This window comes from Pan troglodytes, chromosome 1 (assembly GCF_028858775.2).
Source record: "Pan troglodytes isolate AG18354 chromosome 1, NHGRI_mPanTro3-v2.0_pri, whole genome shotgun sequence".
Lineage (NCBI taxonomy): Eukaryota > Metazoa > Chordata > Mammalia > Primates > Hominidae > Pan > Pan troglodytes.
This window is the reverse complement of record NC_072398.2, coordinates 149,435,603-149,458,843: the sequence shown is the minus strand read 5'-3', so window position 1 is coordinate 149,458,843 and position 23,241 is coordinate 149,435,603. Positions and strand designations below refer to the sequence as shown.

At 37.3% G+C, this 23,241-nt stretch overlaps 1 protein-coding gene and 1 pseudogene across 8 annotated transcripts in view; one reads left to right on the top strand and one right to left on the bottom strand.

The window, feature by feature from the left end:
- Positions 1–23,241, top strand: part of ADGRL2 (adhesion G protein-coupled receptor L2) — a 682,398-nt gene that overhangs the window by 267,402 nt on the left and 391,755 nt on the right. For 7 of the 8 annotated variants that reach the window (XM_054683454.2, XM_054683462.2, XM_054683492.1 and 4 more), the window contains one exon: positions 3,878–3,982. The gene's annotated coding sequence lies outside the window, so the exon portion shown is untranslated. Of the gene's footprint in view, positions 1–2,301; positions 2,383–3,877; positions 3,983–23,241 lie in introns of all 8 variants that reach the window. The other variant, NM_001190486.2, reaches the window with a different exon arrangement.
- On the bottom strand, positions 19,085–19,487 carry LOC129144004 (small ribosomal subunit protein uS10-like; annotated as a pseudogene).

Sequence of the window (23,241 nt, the reverse complement as noted above, 5' to 3'; positions counted from 1 at the left end):
CTTGAAGTAGCTTTGCTTTCAGAAGCTCCTGAGAATCCTTCCATGTTTACTCAAGAGCAAGCTTTCTGACTCTATTACTGTCCCTGTTAATTCTACTCTGGTAACTCTTCAACCTTTCATTGATTTTCCTCTCTTTGGACTTGTCATTTGTGCCCTGCACCACACTGCTGACTGGGGGAGACGCACTATCTCTGCTGAGTTGGAAAAGTCATGATGTTTTCATCAGTAGCATGCAACTCTTGATATCCTGTGTGAATTTAGGCTGGGATCTAGTTCTCTTGGCCGCACTCACCATTGAGATGCAGTCCCTGCTTTCATCCCCTTCTACTCTTGTACTCCTTGAGTCCTTCTACCTTACATCTTAATTCTGTATGTTTCACATGGTTTTCCCACAAAGGTCTTCTTTGTGTGTGCATTGTCTCTCAGACAATATGACATTGCTGGTGAGTTTTCTCTAATGTCTCGCTAGTCTCCTTGGTGATACACTGACAGGCAGACATATCAACCAGACTCAGCCCTGTTTTGTAGCTGTGCCTTGGAGTCACAGTGATGCCTCTGGCTTGTCCTAACTCTTAAGCCTTCGCCTCTGCAAACCAGCAGTCAGACAGGACAGTTTCCTTTCCCAAACCAAGTGTCACTCACAGGATTATTGTTAGGAAATTAGCCCCTTCTCTATGCTCATGTACCAGTTTCCCATTTCAGATATTTCCCATAGTTTCAAAGCACTAGGCAAAAAATTCAAGTTGATACTGTTTAACCAGGCACACCTTTATTTTCAAATTATTTAAATATTCAATCTTTCCTGCCTCACTGTGTGTGTGGGTTTCACTCTAACAAATGTGCTATACAAAAATTTGGATGTATGTTTAATTTGATTTTCTTCTGAATAAATCTGAATTTTTTAAAAATCAGTAAGAAAAGGTGCAAACCATTAGGAAAGCATTTAAAGTAGATTAATTGCTTATCAAGTTTTCATTCTCTCTTCAAACTATATTGAACCACTTGTTTTACATGAATTCCAAAGGCTGGCACTAGCTTTCATTTCAAGAAATAGATGACACAGGGTATTATATTTTAAGCACCATTAAAACCTTGAAATTGCACAGTGACTTAGAAAACAACAAGTTAGTTAGCTTGGATGGCTTTGTAATAGTTATACAATGGGGAAATTCATTGTTAAATGACCCTCCCACTCTTATCTCACAGGTAATGCTTGTCAGAAAGAGGAAGGAAAAATGAGACTGGTATCCAGGTACACAGGTATAGGAAGATCAGAGAGAACGTACCAAATATTCACAGGGAATCTGTTGTTCATTGATCCATGACTAGTGATTGGAAACTATTTTTGCCTGGACAGACAAATCTAGCTCATCGCTGTCATCCTAATTCCTAGCTTCTATAATCCACTACTAAAGTTGTTCTTATCTATATTTTAATGTGTTTGAACAGAGGGTGGTTGTAATACTGTTAATGAAACAATTTTAATATAAATGATTTAGGAATTATATTAAGTGGCATTTGAATCTGATGCTTCCACTGCCTAATTTATCTCCTTTTTAACCTTTTCTTTTACACCTTCATTAGAATATCTATTAAGGTAATGAAACCTAGCTACCAGATTAAAAAGCAGAATACTCCAAGTTCTAAAATAATGAGAATGATAGTATTTAAAAAAATTTTTTTGAGCAAAATTTCAAACCAATGAAAACAACAAACAACAAACCCCACCTGTTTTTATGATGCAACTCAAACAGCACCTGAGTGTATAAACAGGCAATAATTGGTTAACTAACCAAAGTGATACAGTTCATTATTTTTCTATTGCACATTTATGTAGTTCCCCCCAAAGCACAAGCATAATTTGGTTTTTTTAAAAAATATGATTTACATATGGCACTTGAAGAGAGATATTTTAGAAAATCATATAAAATATTCCTCCTTGTAAAAGCAATGTCCTTTCCTTCTTGTTAATGCCAAGGATGCTTTTCCCCAAACACTCATTCCCTGCTCAGAACAGTGTAGCCACTAATGAGGAAAACACAGCTAGTACCTCAGTTGAATGTTTTCCTTTGTTTATCTATGGGGAGTTCATTCTGCAATGGGAAGAATCTCTTACTATCAGTGAGTCTGAAAGTGCTCAAATCCCACCAACGGGAAAGTTACAAAGCTTTGTGTATCCATGGTTTAAGCTAAAGCAATGCAAAAGGAACTCTATCATCTCAAAGAGCATCAACCATGCTGCTTCCATTGTCTCCATGTGTATAATACATTCCATCTTATTTACATGGGTTCTATTTCCAGTTACAAGATCACTGCTTGGCAATACGAGGGGATGTGCCTCTAAAATGACAAACTGATCCTGGCACTTGCTACTTATTACAGGTATATTATGTGTTTTCAGCCTATCGGGGATTTCTAGAGTAGTTCCAGTTACTGGCAATCAGACCTTGAAAACTACTCCATGCCCAATAATAATGAGCATCTTCAAATGGATTTTTTAAAGACAGCATTAATTCAGAATATAAATTAAGAGAATATATTTGATGGTGAAAAAGTGCAAACCTACCGACACATTTTGGTTTCATGTATAAAATATAAACAGCATATGAATTCTCCCTTGTGTCTTCAGAGGCATCTGCAGCTTTTTTTCCTTCTGAAGGGTGTTCAAAATATGCTATTTTAAGCATAATAACCCATAAATAAAATACAGTGCTTGCCAAAATTATTTTTTTACCTATATATAGGGCCTTTAGACACTGTTCTGAACTCTGATTTTCTCCTGAGATGCAATTTAAGAGCTTTAAAAAAAAGTCTTTAAAAGACTTCCTATGAAATATGCACAGCTTTTTTTTTTACATTTGTGTTTCTATATGGCCAAATTGCTCTGTTGTTATAAATACTGTACGTAAAATTACCAGATTGCCTGGCATTCCATTTTTACAGGGGATACTGCATCGTTAAGCATGGAAAGAATATAATATAACTATTCAAACTGCTTAAAATATTTTGTAACCATAAATTATTATCCAAAAATATTTTTCAAGTAGATAAAAAGAGTTGTCAATTCTACATAGTGAATGCCTCATAAGGGGCTCGTTTGTGGTTGAAAACTGAATAAAAGCAGTAAATTAAGACCAGACTTAACCATAGAGAAGCCGTAATCCACTGCAGATTTCCTTGGTGAATGAAGTATTGTGATGTGGATTTATCCTCCTTGCTTGTACAGTTAACCATTCACATCTGTGACCAAAGTGCTGTCTGTGCTCACAGACAAGGTAGGTTCACTAACCCCAAGGAGGTATGCCCATGCTGATTTACATTGTATTGATAAGTACAAAATAAACACAACTGTGTCTCGGGGGCTGCCTGTGAAAGGGCAGATAGTATATTGACGCTGAACTGGTGTTAAGAGAAAACAGGGGTATTGAAAAATGAGTGGGCACTTGAGAAACTGCCAGTGATGCTGGGTGCCCAGTTTTTGAACAGGCGTGATGCTAGAGGGGGCCTTGATGAAGCCAAGGGGGATGTGGGTATGAAAGGTCAGGAGTGCTGAGAGCTGCCTGAAATATGGTCTATGTTAAAGGAGTATCACTCACTATAAATATTCAATGTCAAGAATTTAAATGGCTTACAGACATAGAAACCCTTGATGATTATGTTATCCAGCATTGTTGATTTCCTTCTGTTGTTTGTCAGCAGCCACCACAATGAATGAATAAGACTCTGGAAGTCTTGACAATGAGTCGGTTTACTTTTAAGTCTGTGCATTTTTCTTTGTGATTACATGCCAATATAATACCTAATTTGCCTTTTTCGAAATTAAACTAAAGGGAGCCAAGTATGTCATATATCTGTTATTATTTTCCTTTTCTTTTAGAGCCCAATGTTTCCAAAGGACATTAATTTTGATTTCTCCAATGAAGGCTTGTGGCTGTCCTTATGCTTTACAAAACATTACCAAATCAGAGCCGAAAAGAAAACTGTGAGTGAACATTCCTTCCAAACAATTGTTTTTCATTATTTAAGAAAAATTTTCTCAGATTTTTCTGTAATTCATTCCAATATGCTCCTTTTGTAAAAGATGTGGGAAAAAGAGAACACACAAGTGAAAAATGCCTTTTTATTCTGTAGAGGGTTGATATTTAAATATTTTATGAGTCACTCCAACACCTTTCTAAAACAGTATTTTACAAATAAGGTCAGCTTTGCAAGAAAAAAAGTTTATTCTTGAACATAAGCAGGTATTTGTACATTAATGTAGTAAAATGTATGTAAAGTAAAAACTACTAGCTTGTTATGGTGTTTTCATCCTTCAAATCAAAAACTTTTCCTCGGAATTTTTCAAGATTGGAATATCAGTTTCTTTAAGCGGGAAAATATTTAAGCTAATGAAATCTTTATCAGATTCAGCAGCTCCACTAAAGAGTAAACTAGGTTATCTACTCAATAAAAGGTCATTGGGACTTAAAGTAATGTGGATATCTTTACTAATGTAAAAAGATCCCAGAAAGCATTAGCTCGTCTAAATATGTGTTAGATTTGATTTGATTCCTAAAGAATAACGTTTATAATTGCCATCTCCACTTAATTAAGGATAACCACGACTTGATTATACTCATTTCATCTTTACAAATGTGTGTGTTTCTGAGGAAAGCACAATCTTAAAATCTCTAATATTACATGATATATATTTCATCAATACTTCTGGAGTTTCAAAGCATTTCCTTCTGGTTAGTTGAAAGGGGTACTGTGCTAGTTGCATGTAGGTTTAAACCAAATTGCCTACAAATATTGCATAAGTGCCTGAACTTTCAAGACAAAGCTTTTCCAATCAAATACGGTATTTAACCTCCCACGACCACACACGTGCACACACACACACACACACACACACCCCTGCCTCAGAAGTTAAGGGGAAACAGGACAGGCGTGGTGGCTCACACCTATAACCCTAGAACTTTGGGAGGCTAAGGTGGGCAGATCACCTGAGGTCAGGGGTTTAAGACCAGCCTGGCCAACATGGTGAAACCCTGTCTCTACTAAAAATACAAAATTAGCCAGGCGTGGTGGCGCACACCTGTAATCCCAGCTCCTGGGGAGGTTAAGACAGGAGAATCATTTGAACCCAGGAGGTGGAGCTTGTGGTGAGCCGAGATCACGCCCCTACACTCCAGGCTGGGAGACAGAGTGAGACTGTCTCAAAAAAAATTTTTTTTTTAGTTAAAAATAAGTTAAGGGGAGAAAACTTAAGTAGAAACTTGTCATTAGCAGTAAATTATTCTTTGGTGTTTTTGGAGTTAATATTTTCTAAAATGGTTGCAGATTGATCAAAATCACTATTTTTATACTTTTGCATGGCTTCTGTGTATTGCAATAATTTAATAATAAGTAATAAGACTCCCCCTTAAAAGAAAAAGTGCTCGTTAGTGATTGTAATTCCACGTTGTGTGGCACGTTCCTTACATGTTGTGAAAAGGTTATGGATTCACTCACTGTAGCATCAAAAGTATAAAGGTGAGAGGTGAGATTCTTTGTTGCAAGTGCTGAGAAATAATCATTTAAAGGTCAATTGCACTCGAAAAAAAAAAAGAACATCTGTTTAATAAGTAACTCATTTTGGGATATGCTGCAATTTTAAAGGTTACAGAATAGACCAATTTGCCAATGATGTCAGCAAGTACTATTAAAGTCATTGGTCCTATTAAAACAATCCTTCGTAAAATTCAGATTGCATGCCTTCTCACATACCCCACCACACATCAAAAAAGTGCCTAAACTATTTATAGTGTGCTTTCAAAGACACATTGCCTCGTGCACTTTACCTTAAGTACTCAGCTCCTCTTAAAAGCAACAATGGAGTGTTAGATGGGAAAATACCTTGGCAACCACACAGCCACCCCCAACACACAACACACAACCCACTCTCTCCCACATCTGATTCATCCTATTTTGCTTCATTCTTTCAGTTTTATTAATGTATAAGAACATTCCCATGTGTCATGGGTTAAAGGATTTCTCACTGGATATTCTGTTATACCGTACACCAACATCTTACTAGAAACGCCTATACAAAAGAAAAAAACTAGTGATTCAGCCATGTAAAGGACAAACTATAAATTTATATCCTTTCCTATTCCAAGACCAACTTCCTTCCCCTACTATTCTCTAAAAAAACCAAAGAGAATTTGGTTTGGCAATAAATTGGAATATTAACTTGATATGTAGAAGTAACAATATTTCTACTAAAAATCTTTTAGTACCTGAAAGGTTATTTTGTTCAAGATCTGAATAAAGGTGGTAGTTCATTTAATATAACTTTTATACTATTAAAAAATTTTTGCCTTTAGGGAACTGATGTACAATGAATAAAAGTTGTTTGTTGTTTTATTTTCTTTGTGAAGCAGTATTTTAAACTGGCTATAATTTTCCCTAGAAGGTTCACTCTTTGACATAAGTATATGAATAAAATAACTTGAAGAAAAACCTCTATAGAAAGCAATCCCTTCCAGACACTTGACTGCTTAAGATTTACGTTTACTTTTTTTACTCTTCACGTTGGTTGCAAAGCTTCTCCCCATTGAAGATATTTTGTTGGTGGTAAATAGTGAATTCTCAGATTTTTATAATGATTTGATTTTTTACATATGTTGTGTCAGAATTTTAATTACAGTTTGAAAACAATACGTTTTCAAGCACACTTCTAAGGTTTGCTATTTAGATTAAAGGAACTAGAAAGCTTATAACTCTTACCCTATTGTAAAGTAAGAACTACCTCTGTCTATAAGACATTTGCAATTAGAAGAAATTATGATACTCTTATTTCAAGCAACTTAGCTAAGAATCAAGTTATTCTCTTAACTTGACTTGCTTTTCATTTGAAAGAGGGCAAAATCTATTTCCTGGGTAATTTTGCAGAGCAAAGATATTAATACGTTGGGGTTTAATTGTATCCTGTGTTTAAATACACTGTGGGTGAAACCCCAGACCTCTGCTTAATTGCTATGAGAAAATAGCCTGATTTCTCTGAGATTAGGCACACGCTTATGTATACTTTGACCTAAGAGTGCCTCCTTCAGAATTAATCTTCTAAGGTAGAGGGATTTGCTTTTATATGTGCAGCAGGGCCATTCGTGACAAACAGGGCCTAATAAACTAACTTCACCCCCTAGACCTCCCTTTTGCTGTCAACGTTTTTCTTCATCTATTCACTTCACACATCTCTTGTCCAGTGGCTTATTAGCAAATAACCCTCACTGGGCAGGGGGAGTAATTTTAATGGTATTTTTAAATTAGAGGACTTGGAACTTAAATGGGATACTTCAAAAATAAAACTATCTTTAAAACTTTCATTTTTACTAATGAAACATAAAGTACTCTAAAATAACTCCACTTAAGTAAATACCATAGCCCTTTGAAAAGACAAACAATTCGTATTTACTTAAAATTTGGTCTGCAGCTGTATTTTGTTGGATTTGTCTAATGTATGAAAGCACTTTTTCTTTCCCATCAGCTACATCCGAATTGTTTTTGTAAGATGTAACAGAATGTTCTGGTTTTAAAATATTTATATTAATCAAAGTTAGGACTGTTTATATTTTTTGGCAATCGTGCTTTTCTTTAAAAGTGATGCACTCCTATTTAACTAAACAAAAGTGTTGAAATGGCCTGTCATATAAACTTCAACATAGCACAGTTGGCAATACAAATTCTGGAGACGGAAATAAAGGGGACGTAGTTTCTAGCTTCAGGTTAAACATGGATTAATAAAAAGAGCAACAGTGATAACTTCTAAGATTTTCCTGAGGAAATGTCATTCATTGCTGCTTATAAACTCTAGAGTTACCTGGTGGAAAGGTTTGTGTTCAAGTTTCTTGCTCTATTTTCTTGGGGCATTAGGAAGTAAATCCTAAGCGCTGGCTGAAAAATAATGACAAGCCACTAAAGCTGGAGGCTTAACACAACAATCAATTAATTTTAAAATTCCTGTATATTTTATATATGTCCAAACTCTTTTAGTAATGATAAAAATACTTACATGTTACTTACCTGCAATCAACTGTATTTGTGGGCAGAAATAGCTAAAAGGAAAGAGCTGTTTTTAGAAGTCAAGTCTCCCTCTATTGTTACTGCTACAAGCTTTTGTTGGTGAATCTTAAACTGTATGATCTATCTAGACTCACATAAGGAAAGCGGAGTTTTTATTAAAGACATTTTAAACTTCAAGCCAACCTTAGTTAAATTCATATACAGTTATATGTAATTATTTCGTAGTATGGACACTCCCAAATATTCTGGAAGTTTAATAAGACATGGCTTTAGGTAGATTGGTCTATTTGGGGTTTTTGTTCTTGTTGTCATATTCATTCTGTAGTTCAAACTGCATTGATTCACTTCTGTGGAAAATAATCCTAAACAGGAAGGGTGGGGACAGAAGACTTAGTCCCTAATATGGAAGTTATAAGTGTTTGTTCTTTCAGAGTATGGTAAGGACATATCAAACCAACAGGAAGTATTATTATGCATTGCAGGCAAAGGGGTTAAAGGTCTCCTGTTCGAACTTTTGGCCCTTCTAGAATCCCTGATCCTTCATTATTTTGTTTAACTTGATGTAAGTCTTGACCAGTAGCTGACTCTGAGAAAACATTTCCTGACATAATTTCCAGAGGTGATGTGGGATTATTGTGCTTGCCTTCTCATTTTGGGTTGAGGATGAAAAGTCCAACAGTGGTTCCTGGTTAATACTTCAAGCACGGTCTTTTAATTAACAGGTCAGTTTAATTCATTCCTTTGGCCTTTAGCATTACAACTTCATTTTCACACTTTGGTTAAAATAATAAATGCACACAACACACACACACACATTCACATACACAAAAACACATTTAAGGGGGCAAAAATGTGCTATAGCAGAACAAAAAATAAGTGGATTCTTTTTAATTACCTCATTCATAATATAAAGTGGTGGAGGATGAGCAAAAAGGTCAGGATATAATAAATATAAAATTTACATCTCTAAACTAATTTACCTTTTTTTTTAATACCAGCTAAAGCCAATGAAAATAAACATGTATTCTATTATGTTACGCCATTACAGATTATTATTAATGTCTTGTTTCCAATTTTAGGCAATTTTGGTATAATCCAAATCTATATATTAGCCAGGGTAGAGAGTTTTGCTTGAGGTAGTTGACATTATATAGTCCAAAGCACAGGAAGAAGTAAAACATATCTGTAATCTTCACCCATTTCCAAACAGAAGGGGATAATCAGGCCAATTCTTCTATTGTGCGCCCTCCTTCTTCATGCAGAGATTCCTTTGAAGTCAGAGGGAGATGAAGGAGCTGAGGCTGAGAATGTGGCTGGAGGAAAAAAAAATGAATATTATTAGGCCAGAGTCTCATAACCATGATTTATGCCACATTAACCATTGGGTTTGCTATAATGCAGGGCCTTTTTATTATCATTTTTACCTTCTAGTTTAATCAAGGATCACTAATAACAACTTTTAATAATATACTGGGGTTGAAAAAATATGTTTATTTGAACTCCCTTAGGTGAGATTCACAACCCAGCCCCTCAAAAATGTAAAGAAATAATTTTATTTAGAAAAAACTAAAAATGTAAAAAGCATCACTTTCTGCTTGTATGTAAGTCTAGATGAAGCAGAAAAACTGACCAATTAAATTGGCATTCAGAGTGAGTACAGCACATAGAGGAAGTTATGAAGGAGGTGGGGATTTATTTACTTGTCAAGCAATTTTCTCTCACTTTCTCCTTACTTCCTACCACCTTCAAAGAGAGAGAAAATGTTAGCTTGCATTTATGTCACCAAGCTAAAAGTTTATTTCTTAACCCTCCTTTGTTACAAATCACAGGGAGCATGAATGTATTTGAGTGCATAGAGGGAAAGTTATATAATTCAAGCAATGATGGACTGACGCTGTGGAGAGTCATTAGACTTAGGTGAACAGACAGCTGTCCAGAGACTCTTCAGTTTCAAAATCACCAACAAGAGGAAAATGACTGAAGACAGGAGCAAGGACAGAACCAATCAACTTGTCAGGCTGCGAAGCTATCTAAGAACAAGACAAGTTCTTCCTTCAATTAATATGCATTATTTAAGAACAATGCTAAGCCATATGAGAGATAGTAGATGTACAAAGACAAATCACATGATTCTTAGAACATTCAAAGTTGTGTGGAAGTGAAAAACATGTTAATAAACAATAACAAAGAATATGACAAGCATCATAATACAAGTGTGTGCTTAGTGCTGTGAGAAGACAAAGAAGGGAGTTATTAATACCTCTTTGAGTTTGGAAAGAGGTATTGGATTGGTGAATAATAATTTCACAAAAAAGTTAATAAATTAAGCTGCATCTTAAAGTATAAGTAGGTATTCATCAAGCAGAAAAGGAAGAAGTGGCCATTCCAGGCAGAAGAAATAATGTAGATTGAAACCGAAGCATGTCTTATTCAGGGAAGAAGAAGTTGTTGACTGTGACTATAGCATATGGTATACAGGCTGTGTGGTAGGAGGAAGAGTCTATCATAATTCAGCTCCAAATTGCAGCCCAATAAACAAAGCCTTGTATGTTATGCTAAAGAGTGGGGACTTCATCCAGGAAGCAGTGGAAAGTCACCAAAATGTTTAAGCAGGGGAGTAACATGATAAGAATCGTGTTTTAAAAAATAGCTGGCATCAGTATAGAGGAAGGCTTGGAGAATGACAAGAATAGAATCGTTTTTGTGAGTTATAGAGAGGTTGAGAATTGAAAATGTGAGCCTTTGCTATGATAATAAATTAAGGAGGGATTTTAGGTTTAGGAGGTATAATTAAAAACAAAACAAAACTGGCAACCTCAATACATACAACCTTTCAGGTGCATACGATCAGGTTTGGGTCAGAGTGATATGGGTAGAAAAAATATGTTTCCAGTATAGTTAATAGTAGAAGATGGGTGCTTAAGTCAGAATCCCTAGAAGCAGGGACCAAGAGTAAAGTTGTTCTGAAAATGATTTACAAAGGGAGTGCTCTCGGGTGGAGGGAAACAAGAGGAGCAGAATAGGCAGAAGCAGGGAAGAAGGTAGCTAAGAAGGATGAAAACTGGCCTTAGCTGAGCCTGCTCCTTTGGGGAGCTCTAGAGCATATATTGTACCACAGAGTTAGCTCCTCTTATCCCCAGGGAGGATAATTCTCAGGTAAGTTAGCTTGGTTCAGCTGAGGCCTAATCTTTGGGAAGGAGAGAGCTATGAGCTGTTAGCAGCCAAAAACACTTACAGCCGCTGGGGAATAAGAAGGATGCCAATAGCAGCCACTGCAGGCCACCCCTTGCACTCCTCAGAACCACTTGCTTCTGACATTTAGTTTACTCCATTCAGGCACAACAACTTCAGGATTCTGGTTAGTCACATGTCCTGGGCTCCTGTATAAGATAAAGATGAGTAAAACAAACTGTAGCTTCCACTGCTGCAGTGTGTCCCAAGCCCGTAACATAATCATCATCTACCCCTTCATCACTCTTCCAGATGTTCCTCCTTATGGGTGACTACTTGTGCAGGTCTAGATGGATTGTCTGAAGGCATAAGCCACATTCTCATAACTTAGGAGTCTAAGCACCTGATTACCAGGCCCTAATCTGGTTATGGTTGCTGTACTTGCCTGTTACAGTTAAACAAGGCATGGGAATACCAAGATGCGGCTCAACAGATCACTTGAGTGACAAACACATTGCTCCCTGTCTCTAGCATGTAGCAGCATTTCTGCCTCCTCCTGATAATCAGGTCATTTATCCTGCCAATACAGTAACTTTTTGTGCCAGCTAGTCTATTGGCATAAGGAGCTCAAAGTAATCTGGCAATAGCCATAGCTTTAAGTTTACTGAGACTTTTCCTAGGTCCCCTAGGTGGAAGTTTCCCTCCTGTGGGACTTAGGACCTCTAGACTCACAAAACCTGAAGTTGCAGGAATGGGTCCCTGAGAGTGTTGGTTGAGTGGAGTTCTTATTTTTACTCTTTGATTCCTGTACTCATGTATTCTAATCACTGAGGACAGAGAACCATATAGTATCTGTTGCTTTAAAGTGCACACTATACTCCGAAAGATAATACTTATCCCCATAGGATGCCATCTCTAAGCTGGTGCTGTAACTGGGCTAGCATATGGTAGGACCAGTGAACTCCACGAGCATGTGCCCATTGCCATACCTCCTCTTCTATAAAGTGAGTTCCTTGGTCCAATTAACATGATTTTATCCATATGGTCCACAAAGATGATGCCCTGTAGAATGTCTATACAGTCCCAATCCCTACAGACTATATTTGGACCAAGCTGGAGAACTCACATAACTCTGGGACAAGATCATGACTCTTGTTATTAATCAATATGAATGCAAGCTGCTTCTGATCCCCCCTCCCTAATGGGTATTAAAAATAACACATTTGCCAGAACAATAACCACATATCTTGTATCTGGTTAACTTGCCCTAGTAAATATATCACATGCAGCATAACAGCTGTGATTGAAACTATAACTTTGTTCAGTTGGCAGTACTCTGCTCAGAACTCCATGATCCATCTAATTTGTGTATGGTCTAGATTGCTCAGCTATGTGCAGATAGAGGACCTTCACCTATGTATCCTTTAAATCTTCGAGATTATCTATTTTGAGAGTAGTATTTATTTATTTATTGCACTAATCTGTGCAATTTTCCTCAGGATGTGGTAACTGGTTTTGATTTACTAACTTGACCATAGAGGATAGTTTTAAAGACTTCCACTTTGATAGTACAATAGTTGGTCAAGAAAACAATGGGAGAATTCATCAACCTCTAACTGGCTCATGCCAATTATACATTCAAGGACTAGAAAAATGATCATTAAATGAGTGTGTAAACCCAGTAGAACCACTGTGAAATAAGTCTAGATCAGAATTCCGTTTATTTCCTGACACTTACATGACCATACTCTATCAAGTGGCCCATGGTGGTGCTGTCAGCATCAACTCATATCTTATATCTACCAATCCTAAAAAGATCTGAGCATTCCCTTTGTTCCAGTGTGCAGTTTTCTGAGTAAATACTCTTGGTCCTTTTGGGGAAGAACTGAAGAGTCACACACTTACTATAATGTTGCAGTTCCTGTCTCATGGAGACCCAGCATCTCCTTCAGTCAATAGTTTCTGGGTAAGAGAACTCACTCAGGTATGAAGACAAGGCAAGAAATTATGACTTTCCATTGAGACATCCGATCTCAGCCTTTTGCTCCTTATTTTCTATCTCTTTTGATTATGTGTATGAACCAATACCCTTGTTGGTGACTCATCTATCTTGCCCTTTCACATAGTAAACATTTCCATGGATAGCTTAGGACAGTTCCCACCGCTGCCCACACAGCAGCCATGTCAACCCAGTTTCCCATTGTGGTGACTGCACTCACTTTGCTTCTGACAATTAAGTGCTTTCCTGTGGCCCCTGTTAATCAGGAATCCTACCATCCCCCTTGCTACAATGGACCCCAGTCTTTTAATCACATGTCCTTCTATCCCTGGTTTAAGAAGGACTATGCTTCTCCACAATGTTGGAATCTCTCTGATCAGCAAATTCTTCATCATGTTAATAAACAGCATGTCCTCCAAGCTCTCCTAAGGAACATAGATATGGATATTTCAATCTTCCATAATGAACCCATTTTTGCATGCTCAGTTTTTTTATTGGTTTATTTCTTTCTCCACAATCTATTACTATAGTGCCAGGATCTCTACTTCATTTCATGTGACCCATTACTTTTTCCAAGCTACCGAGAGCTATCCCAGTCTTACATTAGACCTATCACATAAGACTTTGCTAGGTATTAAATCCTGTGTTACAACAGAACAACCCCATATGAGAAAACTGTCCATTACATAGCTTTATATTCTGCCAGGACCCTCAGGATCCACTCCCAGGCCTACTCTTTGAGCATACATGCAGTCAAGTCCTAGATATCACGTGGAGTGTGTAACTCATTTCCTTCCTTAGCAGGCCATCAATTCCCTAGCTGGGTCATGCTGAAATGTGGCCCAAATTATCAGTCTGACTTCCATGAGGGAAAGTACAGGCAGATCTGAGGATTGTCTTATAAGGCATCTGCCTCATTTGAGACCTTGGCATAGTCTTCATGAAAGAAGCTTTCTCTTCCAACAAGAGAAGAGGGGGCTTACTAGCCATTTCTGTGAGCCACACATGTTCAGGGGACAATGTAGTTGTAAGGTGCTCATCTACTCAGATATCCCTATCCCAAACTTCAGGGTACTACTCCTTTTTTTCAGAGTCCTAAATTTTGCACAGGAAGCTTGCTTAGGCTGAGAATTTAGCCTCCTTTAAAGTTCTTCCACTTCTGCAAATGAGCCATGAGCCTGATCTCCAAATCTGTCTGCTTTCTAGCTACAAGAGAAGAATGTCTCTTTAAATGATGCTAATGAGGTTTTCTGACTATCACGTTTTGCTTTAAATGCCAAATAATAGAACCGAGTCTGTGTATTAAGCAGACTCTAAGATGGCTCCCAGTAAGCCTTGCCTTGCAGTGTTCATGACATTGGGTAATCCACTCCCTTAAATATGGGCTGGCTTTGTGACTTATGTTTAACCAGCAGAATATGACAAAAGTGACGGGACATCACTTCCATTATTAAGCTACATAAGATTGTCACTTCCTTCTTGCTACCAGAATCCCTCTCTTGCTGGCTTTGATCAATTAATCTGCCCTATTGGGTGCCCCATGTGGCAAGAACCTGAGGATGGCCTTCAGCGAATAGTTCACAAGGAGCTGAATCCTGTCAACAATCACATAAGCTTGAAAGTGGATACTTCCCCAGTTGAGCCTTCTGGTGACACCCTAGCCTTAGATGGTACCCAGATAGCAGCCTTGTAAAATACTCTAAAGCAGAGGACTTAACTAAGACATCCCTGGACTCCTGACCCATAAGAACATGGAGATAATAAGTGTGTGTTGTTTTAAGCTGCCTAACTTGTAATAATCTGTGACAAAGCAATAGATATCTAATACAGCCTGTTATTTTATCTCTTCAATGCATCAGTGATATTTAGCAACAATTAGCCATATCTTTAGAGTTGCAATTTCCCCATACCTCTCAAAGCCAGAGACATTGCATCAGCTACTACATCCTCTTCTACCTATATCTCAACCCAGTTTGCTATCATGGGTGAAAATTTTAGCCAGAGGTAGGCAAATGTTTTCTGGAAAGAACCAGATGGTAAATGTTTTAGGCTTTGAGATCATATGGTCTCTGTCTCAAAAACTCAATTCTGTCTAAAAATTGTTAAATGAATGTGTTCCGATAAAATGTTATTTACAAAAAGAAGTGAGTTCGGTTTGGCCTACAGCCATAGTTTGCTGACCCCTGATCTTATCTTAACAATCTCCCTGCTATATGATGCCAGGGACTAACAATAATGCATCTACCACCAGTGATAAGAGCCTTATTGCCATCCATCTCCTGAATCTCAGCTTAGTCTCTGCTTCTTAGGACCCTTCCAGTGTCATTCAACTTGACTTGGGATCTCTAAAAGCAGAAACTAAGAGAAGGATTCTTATAAAACTAATTTATTGAGGGAGTGCTTTCGGAGAAGGGGAAGGAAGGAGAGGGCAATGGAAGAAAGCTAAGCAAGAAGTATGTTCAGCTGAAAACTGTGAGAGCTTGGTCCTACAGGAAGCTCTGGAGCACCAGAGGTCAATTCGCCCTTATAGTATGTGTGTAGGTGTGGGGAAGGGGGTGTAGGGGTGGGGAAGTGGGTGCAGGCAGGGAAGGAAGAGCTTTCATATTCCTTATATCAGTAAAGTATTGGCTGTTGGCTGCCTGGGCGGGGGAATGGCCCAAGTAAAGCAATTTCCCTTCTCAGGGAAGGGAAGTAGCTGGGTATGGGTACTTTCCTATTCCTTCTTTGGGACAACCCATTTATCCCAATTACATTTCTGTTTATGACCTAGAAGCATTTTCATTAATTTCTAAGGAATAGAACTAGGATGGTCAAAATACAAAGAATATTAATAATGCCAAAAAGGATGCAAAATAATTCCTGTTCATTATGGTTTTGTATTTGATAGGTGTTATCACTTTTCTTAGCCCATTCGTCAAAACCAGAACTAACATAGTCAAAGTGAACGGAATGGAATGACAGTTTGGGGAGCAATTACAAGAAACGTGTGCAGTAGCAGGATAGAACACAAATAGCTCAAAGTTCTCCTATCACCTGGCGCTCACTATTAAATAGTGTAATAACAATCACCCTAGAGATGAGCTGCTTCAGTTTCTATCCCACGCTATCCCTTACTGGAGCTGTAAACTTGGGTAAGATATTTAAATTTCTGTGCCTACTCAGTTTCCTAATCTGTAAATTGGGGTTAATGCTAGTATCTACCTCATGAGATCACTGTGGGCAAAAATGAACTAATATGTGAAGTATTTACAATAGTATTTAGTGCATAGTGTACACTGAGCGTTGGCTTGATTATTGCTGATGTTCCATTATTTGTGATCACTCACTTATCTACTATCTTATTTAAATGTAGCTTTTTCAGTGTACCTTAATTTGGGTTTTGGGCTCTATTACCTCTTATTCCTATGCTTTGAAATATTTGAAAATATAGTTAGAATAGTCTCCTGTCAGCAAAAATTCAAGTCTCTTTCCTAGACCCCAAGGAAAATTCTGCAAAAAGCCATATTCTTGAGTTCCTTCTGTAGACAAACAGTTAAAAGTGTACCTATGCTTCTAAGCAGAAACCATTAAAAAAGAGTATCTCTATCCACATCTGAGATGATTATCCTTTAGTAATGAATCTAAAGAGGCTCCAATTTTTTGTAAGGTAAAATGATGCCTAAATTTTGCGAAGTTTGTTGGCATGGCTGACCACAAGCAAGAAGCTTCGGAGACTTCAAAAATAGAGGCTTCTATATATTTCTACACATGGATAGACAACTATGTATGTATGTAGAAACACATAAAGAATATTGTTTATTATATGTTTATATACACTGTCTCAGGAGAGTATAAGCTTCCAATTTTTAGATTTATAAATATACTTTTGAATCTATAATAATGCAGAGTACAAGATTTTGTATGTTGGAGACAGATGAAATATATCTGATCCCCATCATCTGCCTGGCACTTCTACTTCTCTTCATCTTTATAAATCACTGCTCAATAAACAAGAAAATAGGAATCAAGCAACCATGGAGATTTGGAAGAAAGATCACAATTATTTGACGAGTGAAACATCTGGAAAGGGATCATGGCCTCATTATCTTTCAAAAATAGTTAATGAAACTCTTCTTTTAGTTCACTGAAAAATTCAAAGTGGAAATGCTTCATCAAACATGAACTAAGAAAATGCATGCCAATGCTATGGATAAGTCAAGTTGTCATTCTGCTCCATAAATATTTATCCTGCAGATGGTTTTTGAAACTACCAGTTTCCTTATTATAAGGAAAAGTTAAGTTAGTATATTTATTTTAGATTATATTACAGAACTTTTCAACAGTTGGGATTTTTAAAAACATTTATTCCATTCCTTTTCCTATTTAAAATCAGTGGCTTGAATTGAACAAATCACAACGTAGTTAGAATTCTCACACTTATCAGGTGAAAGATTGGTCTCACCTATTACGTGTCTTCTTGACAATGTAAAAATCCATTTAAAAAATTAGAAATCTTTTGAAATCCTACCTTTCAGAAAGAAAATATTTAAAACTTGGTAAGCCATTGGACAGCAAACAGCTTTTGAAAAACAATTACATTGAAAAAGTAAATCATTTTCAATCCAAATGTGATTGTGCCTTTCTGGTTTTAAAATGTATTCTTTTATAAGAATATAATAGAATAAGTCACAACTGGTGTAAAGTGAAGCAGCAAACACATTTAATATAAACACACTGCATTGTGTCTATTTGCTTTAATCACCAAACACTTATTGAGCACTGACTAGATGTCAGGAACTGACAGGTGCTAAGAAGGCAAAAATGAAATGGTGGTTACTGCCTTCAGGGAACTCCTAGTCTAATGGAGGTGACAGACACCTCTACAGCTATCTATAATAGAGTGTGACATGTGCTATGCTAGCAGCACCAGCTGAGTATTATAGGAGCGAAGGGGCGGGGGATGGGAAGTAACCTCCTGAATCCAGTTTAAAATTGAGAAATGCAATACTTTTTATGAACCAAGGATCCCAAAGAAAGTCAGTCAATATATAAATGAAGATAAACAAAAGCCTTTGAGGGAACAAATTTAGAGGACAATTCTTAACTGTACCTTCCCAGTAAACATGGGAGTAATAACATTTAGAGAATTGAAAGATTGTGAACAATGTGCCTATTTTTACATCTGAAGAGTATTTTTGCAGGACATAAGTTGTGACTGTAATGACAGACTTCTGTGCAGTGGCATTCCTATAACTGCTATGAATGTACTCAACTTCATTAAAATCATTAACAATTACCAAAGATCGTTATTTCAACATGGCAGTCAACCACATGCTAAAACTAAATTTGCCCCTAAGTATATTCAGTACTGGGGCAAATGTGGTCAAAACTGATTAACATTTAAGAAAATTACAATGTCACAAAAACTGAAGTGCCAAGTTCTTCATTCCGTTAATAAAACTTACTTAGTTTGGCAAGATATAAATAATTACATGAGCCTGCAATATGAATGTCTTGCCTTAGCATTTGCTTAGCTCTTTGGGCTATTAAATAATAGTTCTATATCTGAGTGTCTTAGTCCATTTGGGCTGCTATAACAGAATGCTATCGACTAGGTGGCTTATAAGCAACAGAAATTTATATCTAACAGTTCTGGAAGCTGAGAAGTCCAAGAGCAAGGCGCCAGCAGATTCAGCATCTGTTGAGGGCTGCTTCCTGGTTCATAGGCAGCTGTCTTCTCCTTGTCCTCACAGGGCAGAAGGGGTGAGGGAGCTCTCTGCGGCCTCTTTTATAAGAGCACTGTTCCCATTCATGAGGCCTCTACCCTCATGACCTAGTCACCTACTGAAAGTCCCACCTTCTAATGCCATCACAGTGGGAACTAGGATCTTTTTTTTTTTTTAACAACTGGTAATCAATTTATTAAAATAGTTGACTTAAGCATCCGCAATGGTGACTTCCACTTTAACTCCTGGCTCAATACTGAAGTCATCTGCTTAACAATCTCAAAAGGACTGTGCAAGTCAATGAGTCGCTTGTGGATTCTCATCCCGAAATGATCCCATGTCTTAGAAGCTTCACCACAAGGATTTTTTCTTGTAGTGATTCTCAAACTCTTGGTAGGCATTCGAACTGGTCCTTTCACTTTGAGATTCTTTTCCTTTCCTCCTCTGATCAAGTCAGCTCACACCTTCTCCAGAGATTTTACATTGCAGCTCGTTAGAGTGATTCGAATTCAGTGAATTGTCACCTCCGGCTCCAAGGGTGTTTTTCCTGTATCCTTAAAAGCCATGGCTGCTGCGCGGCTCCCTGACCAACTTGTTCCTTGGCAAGAGCGAACAGCGATGAGTCAGGAGAAGGAGCGGGCGGATCAGAGCTCGGCACCACCTACGACCGTGTCTTCCTCAAAGAGGGAAACTAGGATCTTAATTTATGAATTTTTATTTCCAGAATCCCTAGATTTTACTTTTTTTTTTGGACAGGTTTCTGAGTGAGGTGATTAAAATGTATCAAGCAACAGAAACTTTTGGCACAACAAATTTTTTTTCCTGAAAAATTCCCCACACATTTGCTTTTGAGAGGTAACACACAGGATTAAGTAGTCTCTAGCTTTCTGCCTTAATATTTGTCTTGGCTTTTGGGTGATGAGTGGACACTGCTATGTACAACTGCTGCTTCTTGAACTCTTCCGTCTGCCTGTCCCCCATCTGTCTGTCTTTGGTTAGTAAGACGGTTTTGCCTTTTCTTTTTGAATATTTGAATAACATGATTAAATTTTTAAAAATTCTACAAAATAAGGATTTAAGCACAGTCCCTGCCCTGTGAATTTATAAGATAATGAAAAGGCACCTTCCAAACAAAGAAAAGATGGAAAGATATTCTTCCTGAGAACAGTATGTAACAATAGGGAAAAGCCAGTCGTCTCTTCTCTAATCCTTTGCCTTTGACATCTGTCATTTGGGGGAGAGGGTTATGTGGGTGTTGGGTGGTGTTACAGTAGCAGTTAAAAAGTTCTCTTCATCCTGTGATACTGATTCTCTACCCTTTGTCAGTGACTTCCTATCTTACATATTACTTTCAGATATTTTCTCTCTTTAGCTTACCACCAATGAATTATATTTGCTACAAATATAATTCTTTCTACAAAAGCAGAAAGTGCATATGAAAAAATAAAGAAAAAAATTATATTTGCTAATATTTTACATGTTTGAATTAAAGTTTAAAAAACACAATAGCAACAGCAGTAATGATAAAAACGTGAATTTATTTAGTGTTTCACAATTTTCAAAGCATGTGTACGTATATTATCTCATTTGATCCTCATAATAACCATATGGATAGGTAGAACAGGCATTATTGTTTTCATTTTACACATGAGAAAATTAAATACCTTAACTGAGTTACCCCAGAAATGTAAGACAAAGATTCAAATGCAAATCCCATTGTTCCTCAACTTACAATGGGGTTACATCCGGATAAACCCATCTTAAGCTGAAAATATTATAAGTCAGAAATGCATTTCATACCCCCAATAAACCCATCAAAAGGTTGTAAAATCTTAAGTCAAACCACTGTAAGTCAGTGATTGTTTGTATTTTACTTGAGCTGATCCCCAGAAACATTGATAGGGAGTGTGGAATGAGTCAGAAGGGAAGAAAACCAATAGAAGATGTGTTTTCAAGGTGGTTTCCAATTTGGCAGTTCAGTCGTGCTGGGGAGCTATGAAAGCTGGTACACAATGCTGCCCAGTGTTAGCTCAATTAAGGGGTAAAGAAGCTGGAATATTTATCTACCAACTCTCCACCTATCTTTGGTTGAAGTCTGCCTCCAGAGGTAACAACTGTAGTGTACTTCTGGTTTGCATTTTTTGGTAAACTGAGCATATTCTCAGAGCCAGAAAAAAGTCCTCACTCCCAGAGTCACAGATGTTCAGAGTAAGCAGCTTTCAATGTGCAGAGGTGAACGATGGGTGGGGTAGAATGGTCTCGGTTAGCCAAACTCAACAAGGTTAAGCAGTTTATCCAACCAGAGTTACACAGCTAATATTGGCAAGACCATGAAGGGACTTAGGCCTTTGGCTGTTTGGGTAGATTCCTGGATAGAGTAAAATAGATGTCATTTCTTGTTCTCAAACTGTAGGTTAGGGAAGAGAGTAGATAAGAGAGAATATATTAAGCGTGAAAAAAATATTGTTTCTAAAGTTCTTACAATAATTGAAATTTGTTCACCTTGTACATAAAATAAAATTATTCAAAACCTGAAGATTTTATAGAATGCAAAGAAATATCAATATATGGACCTTTACATAGCAAACATGCTAATACTCTGCCAATATACATTGCCAAGGTTTTCAGTCCAATTGGTGGTATTTTGCTAAGGACACTGGAATAAATTTTTGTATTTACAAGTGCCATAACATGTTTAAAGGACATGTATATTGCAGAAAATTATGACACACAAGTGGTCAGGGAAACATTATGTGGAAAAGTCCCAGCTGATGTGTATGTTATCACTAAACAGCCTCTTCACATCGGCACTCACGCCTCAGTTTCACAGTTGTGAAATATTTGCATACAGATGTGAAGGTATTCTTGTGGCTTACTCAATAAACCAGAATGGGGCTTTATGCACCCCTGAGTTTTCAATTAATGTTGTTGACAGAATGAATGGCTATTTATGCCATGAGCCTTTCATGTTCATTCATGGTACACAATACCTAAGTCTTAAAGATCTCATCTAAATGCCTCCCCTCTTGGGAGGGTGCTTATGGATTCCATTGTATATATAGGGTAGCATAAGGTTCAATGATTCTATCTAATCAGCAGAGTGGACCTTACATTTTAGCAAAGGCCACTGAAGCCTTTGTTCTGCAACAGGGCATTATCCTACAACTTCTTACAATAAGTTGAATGTCTGTTTGTCCAAAGATCTTAGGCAACCAATGCCTGAACTTCACTTTCCCAAGTATGCCTTTCTGTCCTCACCACACCCCAACACTCATATTTTTGGGAAAAGGATACCTACACAGGAAAATCATTTTTCTATGTGTAGTGAACCCTTAGTACACTCATCCATTTGACTGTGGTGAATAAGGGCCTGGAACATGGTTGGAGCCCAATAGATGTTTGCTGAATTTAATCCAACAAGAAAGAAACAGCACTACCAGCCCTGGCCCCTGTGTACTCTAAGATATCAGTAACATGGTACAGTTCCTGGAGGTAGAAGGTAAAAGTGAGTGCCTCCTTTACCCCACCTATTCAACAGTCTCCTCAAGCAAAAGGAGTGTGTAAATGTTGTCTGAGAAAGATTTTCATGGTAGATGAATGAAATTCCAACTTTCTTCTTGGGTGAAAAATAATTCCAGTGATAATGGAATTAGAATTTCATTGGGTTTAATCATTATTAGTTAAAATCAACATAATAATTCATCTTTCCATACAGTTTAATTTTTTTAAAAAAATTCATCATCATCTATTGTTAACCGCACATTGGTCCTATGAAGCAGCTAAGGATTGCTGTCTCCATTTTTCAGATGAGAAAACCGAGGCTCATTAAGCTTAAGTGATGTCCATTTAGGTGACATCAGAGACAGGGATACAAATGCAGGCTTATCAGATGTAATCTAAAATAACACATTTTTAAAGTTCCAACTATGTTTCCCAAGTTTTGAGACTCCATATGAAAAATACAGGCATGTTTGTTTACTTCTGCAAAGCAAATTAAATGTGTAGCCCATGCATTATTGATGTCTATTATTTTCGTTCCTAAGAAGTATGTGTATCAAATTGCCTTTACAAGAGAAACTGTATTAAAACAACTTGTATTTGCATGCCTTTTTAGTTTACACTTGAGCGTTCATTTTTCTGCTAACTTAAAGACAGTAATATGTGATGCTATTTTCAAAATCAGACACGCTGGTGACTCTTCCAGAGCATAGATCAGTGTTTGTACTTAAGATGTCCAGCCTGGAATAGGACTGTACCATTAAAGGCGCACGTGCAAATAAGTAAAGACTGCCAGACCAAATGGATGCCAAAGCCTTGAAT